At 44.8% G+C, this 20,263-nt stretch overlaps 1 long non-coding RNA gene across 1 annotated transcript; it reads left to right on the top strand.

Annotated features, from left to right (window-relative positions):
• The first annotated feature begins 4,523 nt into the window (after window positions 1-4,523).
• Window positions 4,524-15,886, top strand: LOC125940827 (uncharacterized). The gene is made up of 4 exons (XR_007464033.1): window positions 4,524-5,847; window positions 6,503-6,612; window positions 11,062-11,187; window positions 15,565-15,886. It is a non-coding gene; the product is annotated as an uncharacterized LOC125940827 (long non-coding RNA).
• The last annotated feature ends 4,377 nt before the right edge of the window (window positions 15,887-20,263 follow it).

Below are 20,263 nucleotides of genomic sequence, written 5' to 3'. Positions count from 1 at the left end.
ACCTTTCTCTTTAGCAGAGCTTCAGGCATCACTCGCCTGTTGCAACCAATCTGCCCCAGGCTCTGACCGCATATTATATGAAATGTTGAAGAACCTACCCTCTGAAACGAAGAAAACCCTTGTCTGTCTGTATAACTCTATATGGACCTCCGGCGAGATCCCCTCTGCCTGGAAAGAGGCCATAGTGATCCCTATCCTGAAGCAGGGGAAGGATCCATCCTCTGTATCGAGTTATCGGCCCATAGCGCTAACAAGCTGTCTCTGCAAAGTCTTCGAAAAAATGATAAACCATCGCCTATTACATTTCCTAGAATCAAACAGACTGCTTGATCCATACCAGTGTGGTTTTCGCGAGCGTCGATCCACCACTGACCACTTGATACGTATTGAGGCGCAGATACGCGAAGCTTTTGTTCACAAACAGTTCTTCTTGTCTGTATTTTTAGACATAGAGAAGGCCTACGACACCACATGGCGGTTTGGCATACTCAGAGACCTCTCCCACTTTGGTATACGTGGTAATATGTTAAATGTGATTGAGAGTTATCTGCTGAATCGCACATTCCGTGTTCGAGTTGGCAATGTTTTATCACGACCTTTTGTGCAGGAAACTGGTGTACCCCAAGGAGGCGTGCTCAGTTGCACACTCTTTATCGTTAAAATGAACACGCTTCGTGCTTCTTTACCACCAGCTATCTTTTATTCCATCTACGTGGACGACGTACAGATAGGCTTCAAGTCCTGTAACCTCGCAGTGTGCGAGAGACAGGTACAGCAGGGGCTCAACAAAGTGTCTAAGTGGGCAGAGGAAAACGGGTTCAAAGTAAACCCCCACAAAAGTTCTTGTGTTCTTTTCACCAGGAAGAAAGGTCTTGTTGCAGATCCAACTATCGAAATGTATGGACAACAAATACCTGTGAACAAAGAACACAAATTTTTAGGCATCATACTTGACTCTAAGCTTACTTTCATTAACCACATAAAACATCTAAAGGCGAAATGCCTAAAAACAATGAACTTACTGAAAATTTTATCTCACACATCCTGGGGCACCGACAGGAAGTGTTTAATGAACCTTCACAAGAGCCTCATTCGGTCACGATTGGACTATGGTGCCGTAGTATATCACTCTGCCGCCCCGAGCGCGCTAAAAATGCTAGACCCCGTCCACCATCTAGGTATCCGCCTGGCCACTGGCGCATTCAGAACAAGCCCCGTTGAAAGTCTATACGTAGAATCGAATGAGTGGTCACTCCACCTCCAGAGAACATACATCAGCTTCACCTATTTTCTCAAAGTGCACTCCGATAGGGAACATCCTTGTTTTACAACCCTGAATGATTTGAAGTGTTCAACGCTTTTCTCTAATCGACCCTCTATGAGGCGGCCTTTCTCACTGCGTGTAAGAGAACTTAGCGAGGAGATGGATGTCACACTTCTAGAACATCGCCAAATGCCTCCAGCTAAGCTGTCACCGCCCTGGGAGTGGCAGGTGATAGAATGTGATCTATCCTTTGTAGAGGTCACAAAGCATGCTCCCGACCTCGAAATTGCAATGCATTTCCGCGAACTTCAATCGAAGTACTCGTGCTCGGAATTCTATACCGACGCATCCAAGTCCCATGCTGGCGTATCTTACGCCGCGGTTGGCCCCTCTTTTTCTAAATCCGACGTATTGAACCCCCTAACAAGCATTTTCACCGCAGAAGCCTATGCAGTACTGTCTGCGGTGAAGCATATAGAGAAATTGAAACTACAAAAGGCAATAATATTCACAGACTCGTTGAGTCTTGTAAAAGCGCTAACATCTTTCCAAAAGCATAAGAATCCTGTTGTTATCGAGCTTTACTCACTCTTGTGTAACATTTACCAATCTCGCAGACATGTAATAATATGCTGGGTGCCTGGCCATAGAGGCATCGAAGGCAATGTGCTAGCAGACCAGTTGGCCACATCAACTACATCGCAAGCTATTAATCCTGCCGCTGCTATCTCCTCCACAGATCTGAAGCCTTTTTTGCGAAGGAAACTGCGAGGCCACTGGCAGCGTCTGTGGGACGCTGAAACAACTAATAAGCTCCACTTGATTAAGCCACAGTTAGGTTTCTGGCCCTGTACAACTAAAACACGACGAACTGATGTCCTATTCTGTCGTCTCAGAATAGGACACACATATGGTACTCACAATTTTCTATTGAATGGAAATGATCCTCCAACATGTGGTAGATGTGGCGACAGGCTCACCGTCCTCCACGTCCTCTTGGAGTGTCGGGAAGCCGAAAGAGAAAGAAAGAAACATTTTCCTCTCGCATATCGCTATTGTGTCCCTCTGCATCCCGCTATGTTTCTCGGTAAAGAACCACTTTTTAGCACCAACGCAGTCCTTGCTTTCTTGAAAGATGTTGTGCTACATGTTATTAGCCCAATAAGTTCGTAGTGCATCCTCTCTCTAGAGGATGTTGCTGCGATAGTTTTTTCACTGCACATGCCTCCAGGCCCTTGTGTTTCAAGGGCTCTGTTTAGGCACTTGTGCTTATGGCCAATTCTTGTATCTTTAATTTTTTGTAACTCGTTTCATTCTTTCGCAATGCATTGTTCATGTCCAAAGTACACATAATCACTCATTGCCATAATCTTATTACTTATAGATTTTACGCACTTTACAGCGACTGATTTTAGGCCCCTTTACAGCCATGCCACATCTAATGTTCATATAATTCCCTATTCATCTACCACTAACAAGCCATTACCATCGTCTTGCGCGAACTAATACTGTCATGGCGCTCTTTGGCCATACCTGGCCCTTGCGCCACTAAACTCCAACAATCATCATCATCAAAAATTTGTACGCGAATTGTGCGAGAAATGTGCGAGATGTATGCATATCGCACAGATTTGACGAGAAGTGGGCGATGTGCTACGCACATTCAACGAGATATCGTAGAAAATGTGCGAGATCTGCACGCATGAGCTGCGTAGACTTCACAAAGTGTGCGAGATCTATGCGAGGTGCTACGCGAATGCATGTGCGATATGTACGCATGTGCGAGATGTGTGCGATGTGCTGCGCCAGCCTAATGAGATTCTGTACGAGGTGTGCGAGATAGTGTGTGATGAGTACGCACTGTAGTCATATGAGCAACGAGATCTTGGCCGATGACTACGAATTGCATACAAAGTGCATCCACCTAAGTCGTAGTGTATACAAAAGCTCGTGAATGACAGCAAGATTTTATGATGAATCGTTTGTAGCACATGCAAAGACATAATCAATGTGCTGTATGACGACGTCGAACCATTGTGCCACATATAGCAGCATAAACTGCAGAATGAATAAGAGCGCCAGTGTTGATTTTCTGCAATTTTATATAATGGACACACATCTCCATCAAAGCCCATGTCAGACCTAATGATGCAATGATTTTAACTTGGGGACATATTCTCGGATAATCACTTACGACAATACTCCTGTGCCTTCGTGTGACGCATTGCTCAACCAGCCAATAAGCGCACACTGACAGTGATATAGCCAAAAGCTGTTGTCTGAGAGTACGTCCCTTGTTCAGAGTGGATCACCCGAAGCTTTTAATGCAATATAGAATTGAGTACCTTCACAGTTTCGGAAAAAAATGCTATAGGTTTGTTTTTAAGCAGAATAAAAGAAGCTGGCAATGCGATTATAGCTCACTGAAAACACATCCAACATGGACATGTTGGCAAATGATTTTATTGCATGCGGTTTGATCAGTAACAGAAGATGCACGCGCTTTGTCACAGCCTGATCATATTGCTTGCGTCAGAGCTGTCAGTCAGAGGTAGCAATGCAGAAATTTCAAGCTGCACATTTTCCAAACAGCTAAGTGTGCCCCCCCCCCCCCCCCCATAAGACGAGTAATTCACGAAGAAAGTTGGGTTAGTTGGTGTTGATGCAGTTGCTGTGACTAGTGCGCACAACGAAAAAAAAGGTGGGACAGGACAGAGCCCTCTCTCGTACCCCACGTTTTTTCCGTTAGTCTTGTTCGCGTTAGTAATTATGTCACAGCCCCCACAAGACTATCAAATCTGCTAGTCACTTTTTATTGCCCATATTTTAAGAGGTTGTTAGTGCCTGTTTATGCCAAACTGTAGCAGGCAGGCATAAACTGGCCATGCATGCCCACATGTAAAAAATAAAAAGAACCACAAACTCAGTGTAAATAAATTGGTGAATAAATAGCCAAAATAGCAGCCAAAATCTATCGCACTTTGACAGAAAAAAATAACGAAATTACATAACCATCAATCACTAATGCTGTCATACGATCAGCACGTTTTGCCCAATTGCTGCTTGAAAAATTATTTGCACTAAGTCTTTCACAACTTCTGCACTGTATGCTGAGAGAGCTTGACGTAGTAAAAAAACCTCGTATTTGCCGCGCAACAGCGGCAAATACGAGTTTAGCGTGGCAACGGAGCATTATCTGTGTATATACTACACAAAACTGAATTTGAAATTAACGGAGAAATAACTAAGTAGTTCGTGCAGTGATGGTTCAGAGCAAGGCAACGCTTTGCGATTCGTTAAAAGCTGACCTCGACACGACCAAAATGTCAATGTCCCTACATTCAAGCAGGGTCGTTAAATGACGAACATGCAGCATATCCTGGCGTTCGCGCACGCCGGAAACAAACTAAAAAACACTTTTGCAAATCGCTGACACAATAACGACGAATATCAGACACGCGCACGCACGCACCCACGCGCACACGCACGCACGCACACGCACACACACACACACACACACACACACACACACACACACACACACACACACACACACACACACACACACACAGACAGAACACAAGCAGTGTCCGAAAGCACTCGCGACAGACAGTGCGGACGTTCTCGCGCGTTGGCAAATCGAGCCGGCGTGGCAGCAGCGTCCGATGCACAGACGGCACTCTTCATGAACTATACACATCCGCAAAACGGCACGCAAGCCAGAACAAAGTGCGTCGACGACGCCACTCGACACCAAATGCGTGGTCGATACCGCCGCATAAAACACCAACACCTCGTAGAATTCACAAGCCAAACCACGATATGCTGCGATTTAACGGCCCTGACCGGTTGATACGGCTGCTCCGCAGGTTGCTGTCCTCGATGTTGAAAGAAACGTTGTTGAAACACGCCGCATCACTCGCATAACATGTGAATACCAGCCGCCACCATCGATGCGATCACGATTACCATGGAGCACCGTGCCGATACAGTGGTGCCGAGGAGCCAGAGACCAACGTTGCCTGAGACGACAAAACGGTAGACGACGATGTAAACAATATGGCCGCCATGACGTTTATCCGGCTCTTGCAAAGCTTTCGGTGCCTCTATCTTGACGAAATGACATCATTTTCCCGTGTTCGGCTGTCAAAATGTTACCAGTCTAGAAACGTTGGGCTGTCGGTATGTGAGCGCAGCATGAATATTTTCCTCGCGGACGGTCGATGTGGTAGTTTAATCATATTTACACTTTGCCGAGAGAAAATGTGCTCTTTTTTGTGCGCATCAGCGATCGCTAAGCCCCTGGGCCTTTGCAACGCTGCTAGCTAGCTGTATCTCTCGTGCGGTGCGGCGTTGTTGGTTATCGTAGTTCGGTCCATTCGTGCTCTTTGTTCCCGGCTCATTAGCAGCCTCTGGTACTCTCGCCGATCTCGCAGCGGTTCACAGTGCACGGAAGAATGTGTTGGAAATTGTACTATTAGGTTCATCCGCAATTTAACAGTGTTTATGCCGGAAGGACCGTTCGTGCAGTCGATGCCGCCGGACCTGACACGAAGGAGCGTTTGCCGAGTATGTCTCGAAAGGTAAGTCCGGCGCTTGGCGCATTTTTATAGTTCGTGTAGTGTGCCTTGTTAGGCGGAGCACAAGATGATTAGTACAGCGACAAAAATTATAAAAGTGATTTCCTAATGTTTGTTATTAATCCCGTAGTACACAATTAGCAAAACGTTTTATGAAAATTACCCTCAGACAAGTATAGGATGTTGCCAAGAGCTTCATATATTGTTTCTTTGCTTTCTGTTATGAAATACACTAGCGCCGAGAATCGTTCAGTCTGAACGGGCACAAAGATAGATGCCGCGAATGTCACTGCTTCTGTACGTAATTTCTCAGCAAGAAATGGTATATGTGGTGAAGTACGTTGACGTGTTGTCTTCACAGCTAACATCTGCGCGAGACGGCACCGGATTGCTCTGTCTGACTCATGAGCACATTTTAGCTTGTATGCAAATTTTTCTGCTTATATATTGTCAAGACAACCTGTGTTTCTTGTGTTGAGTGTTCTGTATGTCTTCGTCCATTTGACAGGTTAAATAACTGCCCGTGATGTCAGAATGAGATATTTGCACAACCATGTAGCTGGCTGAGGTCTTTTCACAATTTAACGCGGTGTTGTTAAATCACAAGTTTGCAGTTTCAGCAGTAATTGCAATAAACTGAACATTTCTTATTGTTTAGGGATGTCACGATTTCGTGAGACGGATGCAATCTCTGCACCACATGGGAGCCTGTGGCAAAATGCAGTCTGAGCAGCCCGACAAGGAATCTGATCTGCTTGCTTTGACAAGGTGTGTACAAAACAGTCACTGCCACTTATGAGTTCTAGGTTGTTGGTATAATTCGTACGTGCCATCGGTCCTGAATCTTTTGGTGAGATTTAGGAATTTGGACTCGTTCTACAATATTACTATTGTTGCATTGAGTTATGAGAATGAAATTCTATTGGGAATATGTTGTAAGAATCTTGAAAAATGGGGTGGTATGAGATTACAAAATTGCATCTAAAACAATAAATTGTGATGGCACTTGTGCTGCTTTATTAGCAATGCAAAATCCCTAACGAGTATACCAGAGGGGCACTTCCTACCAAGCCCGATTCAGATCAAAATTAGCTACTGCAATTGGCTTCCTCGCGCAGCTTGCACAAAAGAGCTAATCACAAGTGAGAAATTCCATCCGGATTGGGCTTGATCGCAATGAAAAGTGCACTGTATGACACCCGTATTAGACGAGCTTATTGAGATAAGTTCGTAAAGCAGGCTGAATCGGCAACAGCAAAAGCACTGAAAAAAAGCACACTGGTCTAAAAACAATGTTGTCAGTTTTTGCTGTTCCAAGTTAATGGTTAATAATGTGTCTCTATTGAACAATGTAGGCGCTGAGAGAAAACTAAGAAAACACATGCTGACTTTCCAACACAGCATTGTGTCTAGGATTTTTCCAAAATATAAAGTTCACAGGCTGGCAGGTTTGGCATAACGTACAACACTTTTGCTTTAGATGCCATATTCATAACTTCCAGTTTCGACATAATATTCGAGTACTACTTGAACTGTATATTTTAAAATATCGCCTACCTTCAGTTTAATCAATATACCTAAGTAGCCTCCTCTGAGTCAAGTATAATTGGGGGCTTGAGTAGATATGCATGATATGCTACTTTCTGACTGTATAGTGACGTATTTTTTTAAGGAACTGTGTTTTGAGGCACACATGTCCTTTTATGTCTTGTTTTGAGTTGCCCGACGAAAGCAGAAGGGCATTGCAAGTTATTGCATATATTACTGCACTTAATTCCTTACATACATGCCTGCACAGATTCTGTGTTCCTAGATTTATTTCTCTAAGTAGTCAAAAATCGTTTATTACACTTTTTTTTCTCTTTTTTGGGGGGGGGGCTGTTCATTGATTCCCATTCCTAAAGGGACGTTGAAAGAAAAAACCACGAAAGGTGGCTTGAAAGTGTTTGAATTTTCTGTTTAACCTCTTATTATTTATTCTTCTAAAGCACTACCAGCATGAACACGTTTCTGTTAACTTTTATAAGCTAGCTGCCAGATAAGAAACCACAGTGTGAAAGAGTATTTATTTCTTTTTTTTACTTGTTTTATTGTATGTTCTTTATTTGGCTCACAATGTTCTACCTACCACCTTATGCAGTACTCCAGCTGGAGCCTATGAGGTATGTTTATAAATGAATAAGTAAATTCCTGAAGCTTGCAACAAACCATGAAGCATAATATTTAAATGTAGTCAGTTCATAATACGTCCCTAGAGCAGCATAGCGTCAAGCTTGAAGCTGATCTCTTATGTCCCATAAATTGCAGGTTTGATAATGTGGTATCACAAACTGCTGGTTACGCATGTCAGTCAGCCTGGTGCAGTGGTCGGAGGTGAGAGTGTAATCGAAAGCTGGGTATGCTTTGCCCTTCCGCATCTGACATGGGAGGGAGCTTGAACTCTGCTATTGCTTCTCTTATAGTTGGGACCATCTCTCTCACCTTCTCTTTATTATTGTCAACTTGCTAATATGCACTTCTACAAGCTTAGTTATGATGTTGATTGCTGAACTTGGATGATGTGCGTTTCAATAGTTAGTGGGACCCCCAAAACCATGCTGTACTTTGTGTGCATTTCAAATGGTCAATTTGAAATATGCGATTGTCTGACATTCTCAGGGAAACAAGGTTTTTGTTCTGAATAAGGCATAGGCTGCTTCCCGAAAGAGTACCAGAAACAATACTTTCTCACCTAACAAAAGTGTTGAGGCACGCCGTGCTCAGGCCATGCTGACCTACAATATGTAGATCACAATGTGCTATATCGATCGTTACATGTTATTAAAAGTGGCAGACAAAAGTCATAATGCACTTGAATTTCACTGTTAAAATGTGTGTGGCTACCTGACATTTAGCCTTAGCCCCTTTGGCGCAGACACCAATAGTGCAAAAGGGGCGTATGTCATTACCAAGCTTTTGGGATAAGTACAGACTGAATAAGCACTTGTCAAGATTTTGAGTAGTACTCAAACCTGAGACCCGCCCAAAGTGTGATTTTATTTTTATTTTTTCATTTAGACCATGGAGTCACACTTCTCTTAAGCCTGTGCAGATACGTCACGCTAGGCGAGCCCCATTTATTTCTCCCTTTACAGTGAATCCTGTTTTTCAGTTTCATGTTGCATGACACACAAAGGCACTTTAAGCAAGGCGAAAAATAAGTGGTTTGAATGTGTACAAAAAGACTCCGGACACATTTTTTTGTTTGGAGACAGTTTAGACGCATCATGTATTCTTTCTTTTTGTGTTAGTTTTGTGATGAGAGGTTATTTATTGCAAAAAGAAAATGAAGGTTAAAGTGGCATTTCCTGCCAAATTTTGTGGCGAAACATCGTACGTTAGAGGACATCATGCATTCCAGAGTATTTTCGTATATTTTGGCTGTTGCGGTTCAGTACACTTGCTCCAAAATTGCTAAGTTCAGTTCTTGCCTCTTTTAGAATGCAATATAGTCAATTTTTGCCAAAAACAAATTAACTAGGCCTTAGCAGACAGCCAGCAGGTGTGGGAACTTTATTGTGGTTTCACCCCCTGTACATCGTTCTTGTGTATTTTCTAGCTTATCAAGCCTCTACTTTTGGATAACTGCAGTCTTTCTGGGTTTGCGGAAGAGTAATTCAATAATGCATCTCAAATAATTATTTTTCCCTTAAGTGTCCCTTTAAAGTTTTGTCTGATTGATGTGGCATGAGACAACACTGCCCGAAAGTTATCTTGCATGTCAGCAGTTGTGTTGCCATGTAATCACCAGTATTGTCTTTGAGGTGCTCAGAGGTGTCACTGCACTTACTCTTCATTACCAAAGTCCCTAAGAAGCCATAAAGAGGATCTGAAATGTCCTGCAATAAGTTATATAAGACTGTATTCACTGGGGCTCTGTTAAATGCTTGCAGTAGAAAAGCACTGTCTTCTCCAAAGCATGCATAGTGTGTTGGGAATTTGTCAACGATTCTTTTTACCTCAACAGTCATGGAAATATTGATTTACCGTGTTCACTGGCAGATTTATATCAAGCCTGATCTCTGTAGCTGACTAGGTTTTTTATTACACAAAAATTAAGCTGGTTTTCAATAATACCACCTTTTCACTGTACTGAAGCACCAGTTTGCAAAAATAATAGAATAAGTTTAACTCTATTTTTTGTAAAAGCAAGCTGTTGTCTTACACAGCAACTTCAGTGAGTTTTAAGCGCGGCAGGCTTAGGATGTTGGTTGAAAATTAATTTGCTTAAAGACGTGTTGCATCAGAGAGCATGTTTTCTTATATCTATTGTAGCATTATCTGATCTCTTATGTTCCTTTCCATGCTATTCACAGTGCACACTTTCTAAAGAGATAATGGACACACAGAGTGTGAAAAAAGACAGTTATTTTTCACTGTCGGCCTGTCGCTTATTCTTTTGGCATGTGTGTGCCATGAACACCATCAAAATGAACTGTTACCAACTTGCCCAAGCTTCAGCTCTTGCGCTTGGTGTTTTTGTCTACAAAATGTCCATATGGCAGTAGTAGTGTTGCTGATATTTGCGTGTATGAAAAGGAGATGCTTACTTGATTGCAGAACAATTTGATTGGTTCTACACATGGTACTGAACTTACCAATGTCATTTTAAAGGTGGGATTAGGTAGGAAGCTATTGTGGTACTGTTTAAAGTGCCCTTGTGCAGATGCAGAAGCTTGTCTTCTGTTGACAAAAATTGGGCTCAAGCCGTAGGAGGATAGTTGTCAAAGTGTAATGAAAGCCTCCTGGTAGACATACTGAGTTATGCTGCTGGGGACACTTATTGGTTAGCCCTATTGGGTAATGCTGCTAGGCTTATGGGTGCTTTAACATTGCAGTGCCTGCAGAATGCATGTCGTGCTATGGTATCAGAATTGGCCCACCAAGTGACCACCTTTGCTTACACTATGTGGCCTTCTGGCCTACTTAACCTGACTGCCACCTATACACAAGGAGGAGGAGGGAGGCAAAAAAAAGGATCTTCAATTAATTTTCTTGCATAGATGGCTCATGCATCATATTTTTCTTATAGTGCAGGATTTGTTACTCAAAGTGAAGCTTGCTATATGGAGAATATCTACATTTTTTTATATGTATACCGAACAAGGATTGATTCGTTCACGGTGTTACTTTTTATATTATACTCACGTGACACTAAGCCCACTTGTATTAATGCAGGTATGGCTGGGCCTGCAGAGAAAGTGTAAGCAGACTGTGCTGTGTTGCTGATCAGTGCTGATCTCCACGCCTGAGTTGGTCCCACAACATCCAGGCACCAGCGTGCTTTGCTTCATCATTGACAAGGTAATATGATATGGAGAGCTTGCACCTTGATATCAGTTTTGAGCTTGACTTTTGAGAAATATGTTGAGATAGAAGACACAAGGGTTGGCCTTGGTGATAGATACACGTGTGTGTTTTTTTAAAGTGCTCTTTTTGAAATATTCTTCATGGACCTATTTTCAGCAAATGTTTACATTCCTTAATTGCAAACTGCCATGGAGCTGGTTTATGCCTTAAACTAACACTCTTTCACCAAGAAAAAGCCTTATTTAGCATAAAATTCATAGGAAAGGCAAGGAGGTGACAGGACAGAACACTACTAACACCATCCAATTTTACTGCTTGCACAGCAATATTGCCACGGGTCTTCAAAAGGGGCTGACGACGTTTATTGGGAGCGGCTGGGGCTCTGGCGAAAACGGCAGCGAGAGGCAGCTATCGAGCGGGGCGGTTAGCACGCGCACTTCTTTCTTCTTGCGCCTCTGCGCTTGCCCTATGCCCACTACTACAGGTGACAATATAAAGCGAGAGTTGAAGGGACGAGGTTTGGGGTTTGTGTTCGTTGGTTCTATGGGTTTTGGAGCCCCACACAGCTTCTTTGCTAGGCAGACAAGCTTGTGGGATGTGCTTCTGAAATTTGTACAGCACACTGCCAGTGCAGGTGCGGGCCTCATCTTCGGAAGGAAGTGCACTGACGGCACCATTCATGGCGCAGATGACTCTCATAGAGTCAGGCAAGGCACCAGTGTTGATGTTTGTTCTCTTGCCCAAAACAGCATGTTTAGGTTCAGTGTAGTTGTAAGAAGACAAGTTAAACATTATTTTCATGGTTTGAGTGGCCGCATTTTTCTTAGAGCACTGAATTTCTTTTCTTGCAACTGCCTGCCCTGGTGTTTCCTTAGCGTCGGCATGAAGTTGGCATGGAGTTACGCATCCGGGAACTCGTGAACAATGACCCTGTAGTTGACACTTTGCGAAGAATACATCGGCTTCCAAGCCCTTCATTTTCTGTTGGCATACTTTTACTTGTACTGTTAGCAATTTCTTCTCGGCTTGCTGAATTATCCTGAGGCCTTCAGGATAAGACTCCTGGCTTTGCAAGTGTGGTTTAAAAAAAGGTGGCACTTACAGGTGGCTATTCAAGACCTGAGTGAAATGAACCGACAAGTCTTGGTTACATCTTGTGTGTAGTCCTGTTGGAGTTAAACGTTTTACGAAAAATTGTGTCGTCACTAACACGATGATAAGCACTTAGTCATTCACCACAACTTCATAGTCGTTACCTGGCTAAATGAATTTTCGTCGAACCCTTGATAATACCTTCTACAGAACTTATGTACAAAACATTGTTACCAAGACTTACTGGTTCGTCTCACTCGCGTCCAGAATAGAAATCTGTAAGTGCCACCTTCCTGCAAAGAACCTTATCCTGAAAAGTCTACACTTGAAAGCATCGGTAGTGTCAGCGTGGGGCCTCGAGATAATTCGGCCAGCTGGGAAGAAATTACTGGCAGCAAGAGTTCAAGAGTGCTGACAGAAAATCAAGAGCGTGTGAACTAGAGCAGACCATTATTCGGGTCTTCTGGGACATACAGCTGAATGTCAACTTCACAGCGAGACTAACGGACCACCTGTGCGGGCAGTCACAAGAAAGCTTGATGTATTATAACCAAAACAGCCTGTTCAAACCAGGAAGTTATCTTGAGCTTGTCTTCCTACAAGCCCACTAAACCTGAAACTGCCATTCTGCGCAAAATACAACTTCAACACTGGCACTTCACCCAACACTGACGAACGTAAGCTGCATCGTGTAACGTGCCCGCAGTAAGCTCTTTCTGAAGCAGGAGAAGGGCCCACGAGCTTACCTTCCATGGTGTAATTCAGGAACCTGTCTCGGCTCCAGAAAGGGAGCTTTTTTGGCTTGACTTGGGTCAATGACCATAAAATTATCATTACCAAACAGAACGCATTAACAGTTGCAGACTCAGGGTAATGTTTTACTTGCTTGATTTTGTGGACAAAAACTGATGAAAGGGTGCCTAATGTGACTAGTTATCCTGTCCAGGAGTCCATGATTTCAAGGAGTTTGACAATCATTTCATTGGCTAACAATCGCAAAGCATACTTGTGTTGTCATTTGAAACAAAACCACGCACTTTAAGGAACGGTGACAATTTCTTTAGGTGTGGGGAGCACCTGCACTGCATATATAATTTTGGTTAAAAAGAAAGTAAGGCGGAATGGACCATATAAAATTAATGACAATAATTTTGGCATAAGTAGATTTTCGCTCAAACCATCTGAAAGTTTCTTGTTTTAGAAAGTATTAAATTTTGTTAAACGTAGCTGCTGTCAGATGATTCTATATAAGCATTTGGCCTTATGCAGTACTATTTGCTTTAAATAAAATTTTTGGGTTTTATTTGTCAAAAGCTCAATATGATTGCTGAACGACATATTGTAGGGCAAAGGCACAAATACACAGATGATATATGAAAACATGTCACAGGTGCTGCTAATAACTTAATTCGAAACACAACAGGATACTGTATATATACTCTTCCGAATGCACAGGCGCACTAGCCACTTCGGGAAGACAACAGAGGGCGATTATTCCTGCTAACACAATCATTTTGAAGATCTAAAGAAAGCAAGTTCCGCCTCGTACAAAACAACAGAGGTCTGACTTACACAAGCACTACTTTTTTATGTAAAACGCTTTGAGTAGCTTACATGCAATTTTATCTTTACTTCTGCCTGGGATCTTCACATCATAAAATCTCGCACGACAAGGGCAGGCTTTTTTTGCTGATAGATGCGTATTCAAGTCTGTCGTCATGTTTTTAGCATGCTCCCTCATTCAATCATTGATGCAGCAGCCAGTTTGTCCGACATAGGACTTTCCAGAGGCAGTGGGATTTCATAAACCACACCGGGACCACATTGCCCGTAAGGTGTTACATGTTGTACTTGGCAGCTTACCTTAGATCTGCCCATTATGCGGGGACACGTTCGGGCCAGCCTATTGGGAACAGAGAACAATAGAAGCACTCCATGCCTGTTCGCCACTTTCTTTAAATTGTGGCTCAACTTATGCACATACGGTACAACTTGCGTTCTTGGGCCACTCGGCTCACCAGCTCTGGCCTCATTCACCAGTGTACCCGCTTTTGTAGTGTTCTCTTTTCCCAATATGCTGGCCCAACTGTGTCCCCGCATAATTGGCAGATCTAAGGTAGGCTGCCAAGTACAACACGTCACACCTTACTGGCGATGTGCTACCAAAGGGGTTTATGAAATCCCACTGTCTTGTGGAAAGTCCTATGTAGGACAAACTGGCCGCTGCATCAATGATCGAATCATGGAGCATGCTAACAACATGACGAAATACTTGAATGCGCATCTTTCAGCACAATGTAAAGCCTGTCCTTGTCGTGCGAGATTTCATGATGGGAAGATCCTGGGTAGAACTAAAGATAAAACATCACGTGAGCTGTTGGAAGCATTTTACATAAAAGAAAAAAAGTAGTGCTTGTGAAAGTTGACCTATATTGTTTTCATGATGTGGAGCTTGCTTTCTTTAGATCTTCAAAATGATCGTGTTAGCCCTGATAATCGCCCTCTGTGCTCTGCCCGAAGTAGCTGGTGCGCCTGCGCGTTGTGAGGAGTACATATACTGTATCTCGCTGTGCTTCAAATAAAGTTGTTAGTAGCCCCTGTGACGTGTGTCTGTGTATCTTCTGTGTATTTGTGCCTTTGCGCTATGTCGTTCAGCAAACAGCAACTTGCCTAACACCAAGTCCTTCTGCACAATATGATTATGGGGGACACTGTAGTGGGGAACTCTGGATTAACTTTGAACACCGGGGGTATGTGCCCAATGCACCTTATGGGGGTGTTGTTGCACTTTGCTGCCATCAAAATGTGGCCGTTGTGTATGGTATTTTATCCTGCGCCATTCGGCTTAGCAGTGCAATGTCAAAGCCACTACGCCACCACGATTTTTAGTTTTGCTGGCAGAATAGCAGTTTCTAAGTAATTTAATTAGCTCGACCTGTTGATGCTGCTCTCTAAAAGTAGATTTTATGCATGTTACTTATGTTGCTTCAGTACTACTAATTATTATTACTCAAATAATGCCTTTTTTACTGTAATAACACTTGTTTCAGTGATCTGCTAATGTAACAGGTTATTCTACGACACTATAATGCACATTTCCTTAGGAGTCATAAGTATTGCAGGAAACCACTTATTTTTAATAAATTTTGTTCAGTAACGCATGTTCTGAATGCTACAGCATTCTTACCTGTGTGAATGTCAGCTAAACTGCTTTTGCCTATGTGTTATCTTATTGCATGTGTGAAAAAAAAAACTGTTGGCTTTTGTTTACTTTTGCAGGTGCGCGGCAAGCTCTCACTCAAGCAACACATTCCAGTGGTCTTCTGTCAACAGACTGGGTCTATTGAAGTACCATTACAAGGTCCAATAAACAACGCTTGCGAGATGTGTGACGTGCTCTTGCTTAAAATCGGAGGACTTCACTATTAATGTAAGCTTGAATAGGTGTGCTGAAGAACCTGTGTAACGTGTACTTGTTTATTAACAAGTACAAACCATTACCTCACCTGACATTTTTTTTCACCTCAACATAACTCTTTACTGTAGATTTCTGAACAAACCATTACAGCGACACAACACTGCAGTAAGGTCAGCACAAGTGTTCATGCATGAACACTTGTATTTACAAAAATTGTATTTGCATTATTATACTAAATATGAATATGAGGTGCGTATCTTTTTCAGGGTGCATACTCTCGCAGGTTGTACAAGCTCGTCATCTTGTACGCACTCAGCTCGTAGAAACGAACTCGTTCATAATGTACGGGAATCTCGTTCAGTGACAAGAACGCGATCTCGTACACGTGTGCGAGAAATGTACGCGATGATTGCTGCGTAGACTGTACGAGGTTCTCGTAGACTCAACGAGTTCTCGCAGACTGAACGAGTTTCTCGCACAGTCTACGGAGCAATAATCGCGTACACTATTTCTCGTACATTCTCGTTCACATTTTTTTCAATAGGGAAAACAACCAGAGACACAAAGAGACGTATTTATGACACGAACGGCACATGGGACGAATACGGGAACACGAACTATACAGATAACTGGGTTAACTGTCACTGGCGAGCACTCACAGTTCTAATCAGGAGTCCGGCCTTGTGGCCACGGCTCGGCGGACTTGCTCTGAAGGCGGTGAGTACTGGCGGCGGTTGAAGCTCAGGATGGCTCCAGGACGTAGCCTGGTTCCGGAGCGTTAGCTCTGGGTCATAGCCCGAGCTCGGCACCGTAGCGGTGGGATGAGAGCCGGGGCGAAGCCCAGCACGGCAGTGGTTGAAAGCCGGGGCGGCGCCCGGTTCGGAGAACAGGACCAGGGCTCTGGGTCGTAGCCCGAGCCTGGAAGCACGGCAGCGGTCGTGCGAGCGGGGACGACGCCCAGCTCCGCAGGACCCGCGTCGATCGTACAAGCCGGGGCGACACCCAGTTTGGAGAACCGGACCAGGCCTCTGGGACGTGGCCCGAGCCCGGCAGAGCACGGCAGCGGTCGTGCGAGCGGGAACGAGGCCCAGCTCAGCAGGACCCGCGACAATGGTAGAAGCCGGGGCGGCGCCCGGTTCGCAGTGCAGGACCGGGATGCCGGGACGTGGGCCGGCGTTCGGTCCGCTCCATCTCGCTGCACTGCCCGTTCTGTCAGCCTGGCTGCCCCGTCGTTCCAGATGGTCTCTCCCGGCACGCGCACCGACCACGCGCACCAGCGACGCTCACCCCCGCGCTTTTCGGCCTCGCACGCCGAGCACAAGCACGGAAAAGCCCGCGCATTTCAAATATCGGTTCCGCACACCGATCACAAACATTAAATTGTCGTCCTCCTACCACAGGCACTAACGCCACCTCGTGAACGCCACATAGGAATACTTAACGCAGTACTTAAAGTGCAACCTGCTAGTGCACGCACTAGACCACACCTTTAGTCTGCGAGATGGCTGTGACGTGACATGTTCAATCATGCACGCACTAGGCACACCTATATAGCAATCCAGAACCATTCAGCAGCCGTGGCTTCAGGGATACATGCTCGTCTCTCACTCCGGAGGCCCGGGTTCGATTCCCACCCATACCGAAATGTACCAAATTTCAGTTTTGAAGCCAATTATTTACTTCGGTTACAGGAACCTCTCTGAGAAATGTGACGTGAATTCGAGCTTTTTTTCTGGCGTCGGCCATTTTTCGTTACGGAGCAGTTCGCCACGGTCATCGCCAATGGCACGCCAAGAACACTGCCAACATGAACACCTCAAGCTTTCGCCATAATAAATGGGCGGCTAAAGTCTACAAGTATCTGTACCTGAAAAGCATTGGCACACAATGGAGGAAGAGGTCAAGAAAGTTGGCAACCAAGTACAGGGTAATTTAAACTGTAAACTGACAACCAGGAGTCAGAAGAACAAAAGTGAGAGAAACAGAGACAGTGGTTGGATGCAAAGAATGGAAGCAAAAAGGGCTATGGAGATTTACAGGGATGATAAGAAAGAAATTAGAAGGGAAATCTATACGATAAAACACCGGACAGTGCCTTGCTATTTCAGGCTCGAGTCGGTTGCCTAAGAACAAAAGCCTACCGGAGCAAATATTCGGAACTACTTCAGAAATGTGTATACTGGAGCGAAAATCCGGAGATCACTCAACACATCCCAATGAAATGCGAAGGGATTCACCCCGTGCAAACCATAGGTAACGTACACCTTCCAGAAGCACTTGGGTTTAAATTGGACGGAAGTATCAACCGGACAGCAGTCGAGAAAAGCAAGAGACGGTTAGTGTATTGGCGGAAAAACAGCAGGGAAGAAATTGATACGACCGGATCTCTTACAGTCATAGGTAACGGTACAAGGTAGATCTCGAAGGAAAAAAAGATTAAATACATGTATACAAAAATACTAGATAACAACATATATTACATACCTGATTAAATCAAGCAGGCTAGGTGACCATTGGTCACCGCGCCATTTCAAATAGGATGCCATTAAAACACCATCTTCATCAGCATAATTTAAAATTTAAGTTATAGGGTTCTACGTGCAACAACCACGATCTGATTATGAGGCACACAGTAATGGGGGGCTCCGGAATAATTTGGACCATCTGGTGGTTCTTTAACGTGCCCCTAAATCTAGGTAGATAGGTGTTTTCGCAGTTGGCCACCACCAAAATGCGACTGCCGTGGCTACTATTTGATGCACGTAGCGGTGCAAGTAGATAGAGAAGTACTGAGGAAGAATAAAACTGTCAGCACTGGGGTGGAGATGGAAGACCAGCGAAGCTGTACTATGGTTGGAATTATGTATTTTAAATTATGACTATGAAGATGTGACGGTGTGTTTGGTTGTTGGATCTATTAAAAATGAGAAATATATCTGATCCAGTGGTTTTCATTTATTTAGTGACCACAGGGACCATGGTCTTATGGTCGCTACGGTACACCGCCATAGGGTGTATGGCAAAGGTTGGCACGTTCTTCATAAACACGTCGCTAACGCCGCGCGCGTTCGGTGCGAACGCGGGCAAAACGCCGCTGCCGTCGTCAACAGTTCTGCGCGTTGTTTGTGTGACCGCACACAACCGCTGTCAGAACGCTGGCTTGAGCAGGTGCACCAGCAGCAGCGATCGAAGGTTCATGCGGTCTATCGCTTCAACAGAAAGTTAGCGGCGGTAGCACAGCGCATACAAAGGTAGGAGCCGTGTTGCAGATCACTTTCAAGATACGGTGCGCACGGACGCCCTGCGCCACGCAAAGTTCAAGTTACTCGCAGAGCAGAAACCGCAACCCTTCCCTCCCGCGCTGCCTTCCCGCTGTCCTCCTTTCGCGTGGGAGATTGAGTCGCCAGTTTCCCTCGCGCCCGGTCGCAAGATACGCATTTGGTGCCGCAGCTAAACGTTGCCTCCCCTCCCCCACGGCCTTTCACGCGGTCGCGTTTGCTCTCCACCGTGCGTTCGCTCCCCGTGACAGCGCGCGTCCCTCACGGACTTTCACTCGCCCATACAGCATACGGTCGATGAGAGTTTTTTTTCTACATCCGGGCGCGACCATCGAAAACTGGGCCCTTAACAGCTTCGCTGTAAAAAGAAAATGATGGAGATGTATAATAATTGCGGTAATGAAAAAGCGTGTGTGGCATACCTGAAAAATTCCAGCAGGCTAGATGACTGTAACCATCCCGTTTCAAAGGGAATGCTATTAAATCACCATCATCATCATTAACATCGCATCAAGCCATTTGACACGCGATCTTAAATGCTTGCCGCGTAGCGTCGATACGCATAAACTTTGCATTCCAGTTCGGTTATATTCCACCACGTGTCCTGACATATAACAATTGCATATAGCAGCTGCATGCTGCATGCAGCTGGACCTTGTTAACTCCAGCAGGCTAGGTGACTACTTGTCACCACCCGTTTCGAAGGAGGCACAAATGAAACATCATCATCCACAGCAAGGTACCGTGCCACGGGTCAAGGGATATGACATGTGTGCCACATAATCTGGATACCTGTTTACACTTCGGTACACGTTATGCCACCTCCTCGCAAGGTACGAACCACTGATGAAGAAGCTGTAGTGAAGCGTTGGAACTCTGAAGTGGGTCGTCCGCTCCAGCGCCTTGAAGTAGGTCTCCTTCTCATGTACCTTCTAGTGGGTCGTTTCCTTCGGCTCTCGAGCGCCACCCATGCTGAGAGTCCGTGCTGCGCTGTTTGGACAGTCGCCCTTGCGCTGCTTCGAGTTCCATCCAATAAGCATCCTTATAAATTGGTGGAGAGTGCTGTACCCTCAAAACCACTCCGAAGCCCCTTCGATGTCCCTGGAGCTTCGATCCCGTGCACTACCATCTGCCATGCCGCAAGACGCCTCCCAGCAAACGCCTCCTCCCGCACCACCCCCATGTCCCGGTGTCCCTCGTCAACGCGATCCACCTATCTTCACTGGCGCGGATCGCACCGACGTGGAGGACTGGCTCGCCATCTACGAGCGCGTGAGCGTAC

This window comes from Dermacentor silvarum, chromosome 10, assembly GCF_013339745.2.
Source record: "Dermacentor silvarum isolate Dsil-2018 chromosome 10, BIME_Dsil_1.4, whole genome shotgun sequence".
Lineage (NCBI taxonomy): Eukaryota > Metazoa > Arthropoda > Arachnida > Ixodida > Ixodidae > Dermacentor > Dermacentor silvarum.
The sequence above is the reverse complement of the archived record's forward strand: the minus strand, read 5'-3'. Positions and strand labels throughout refer to the sequence as shown.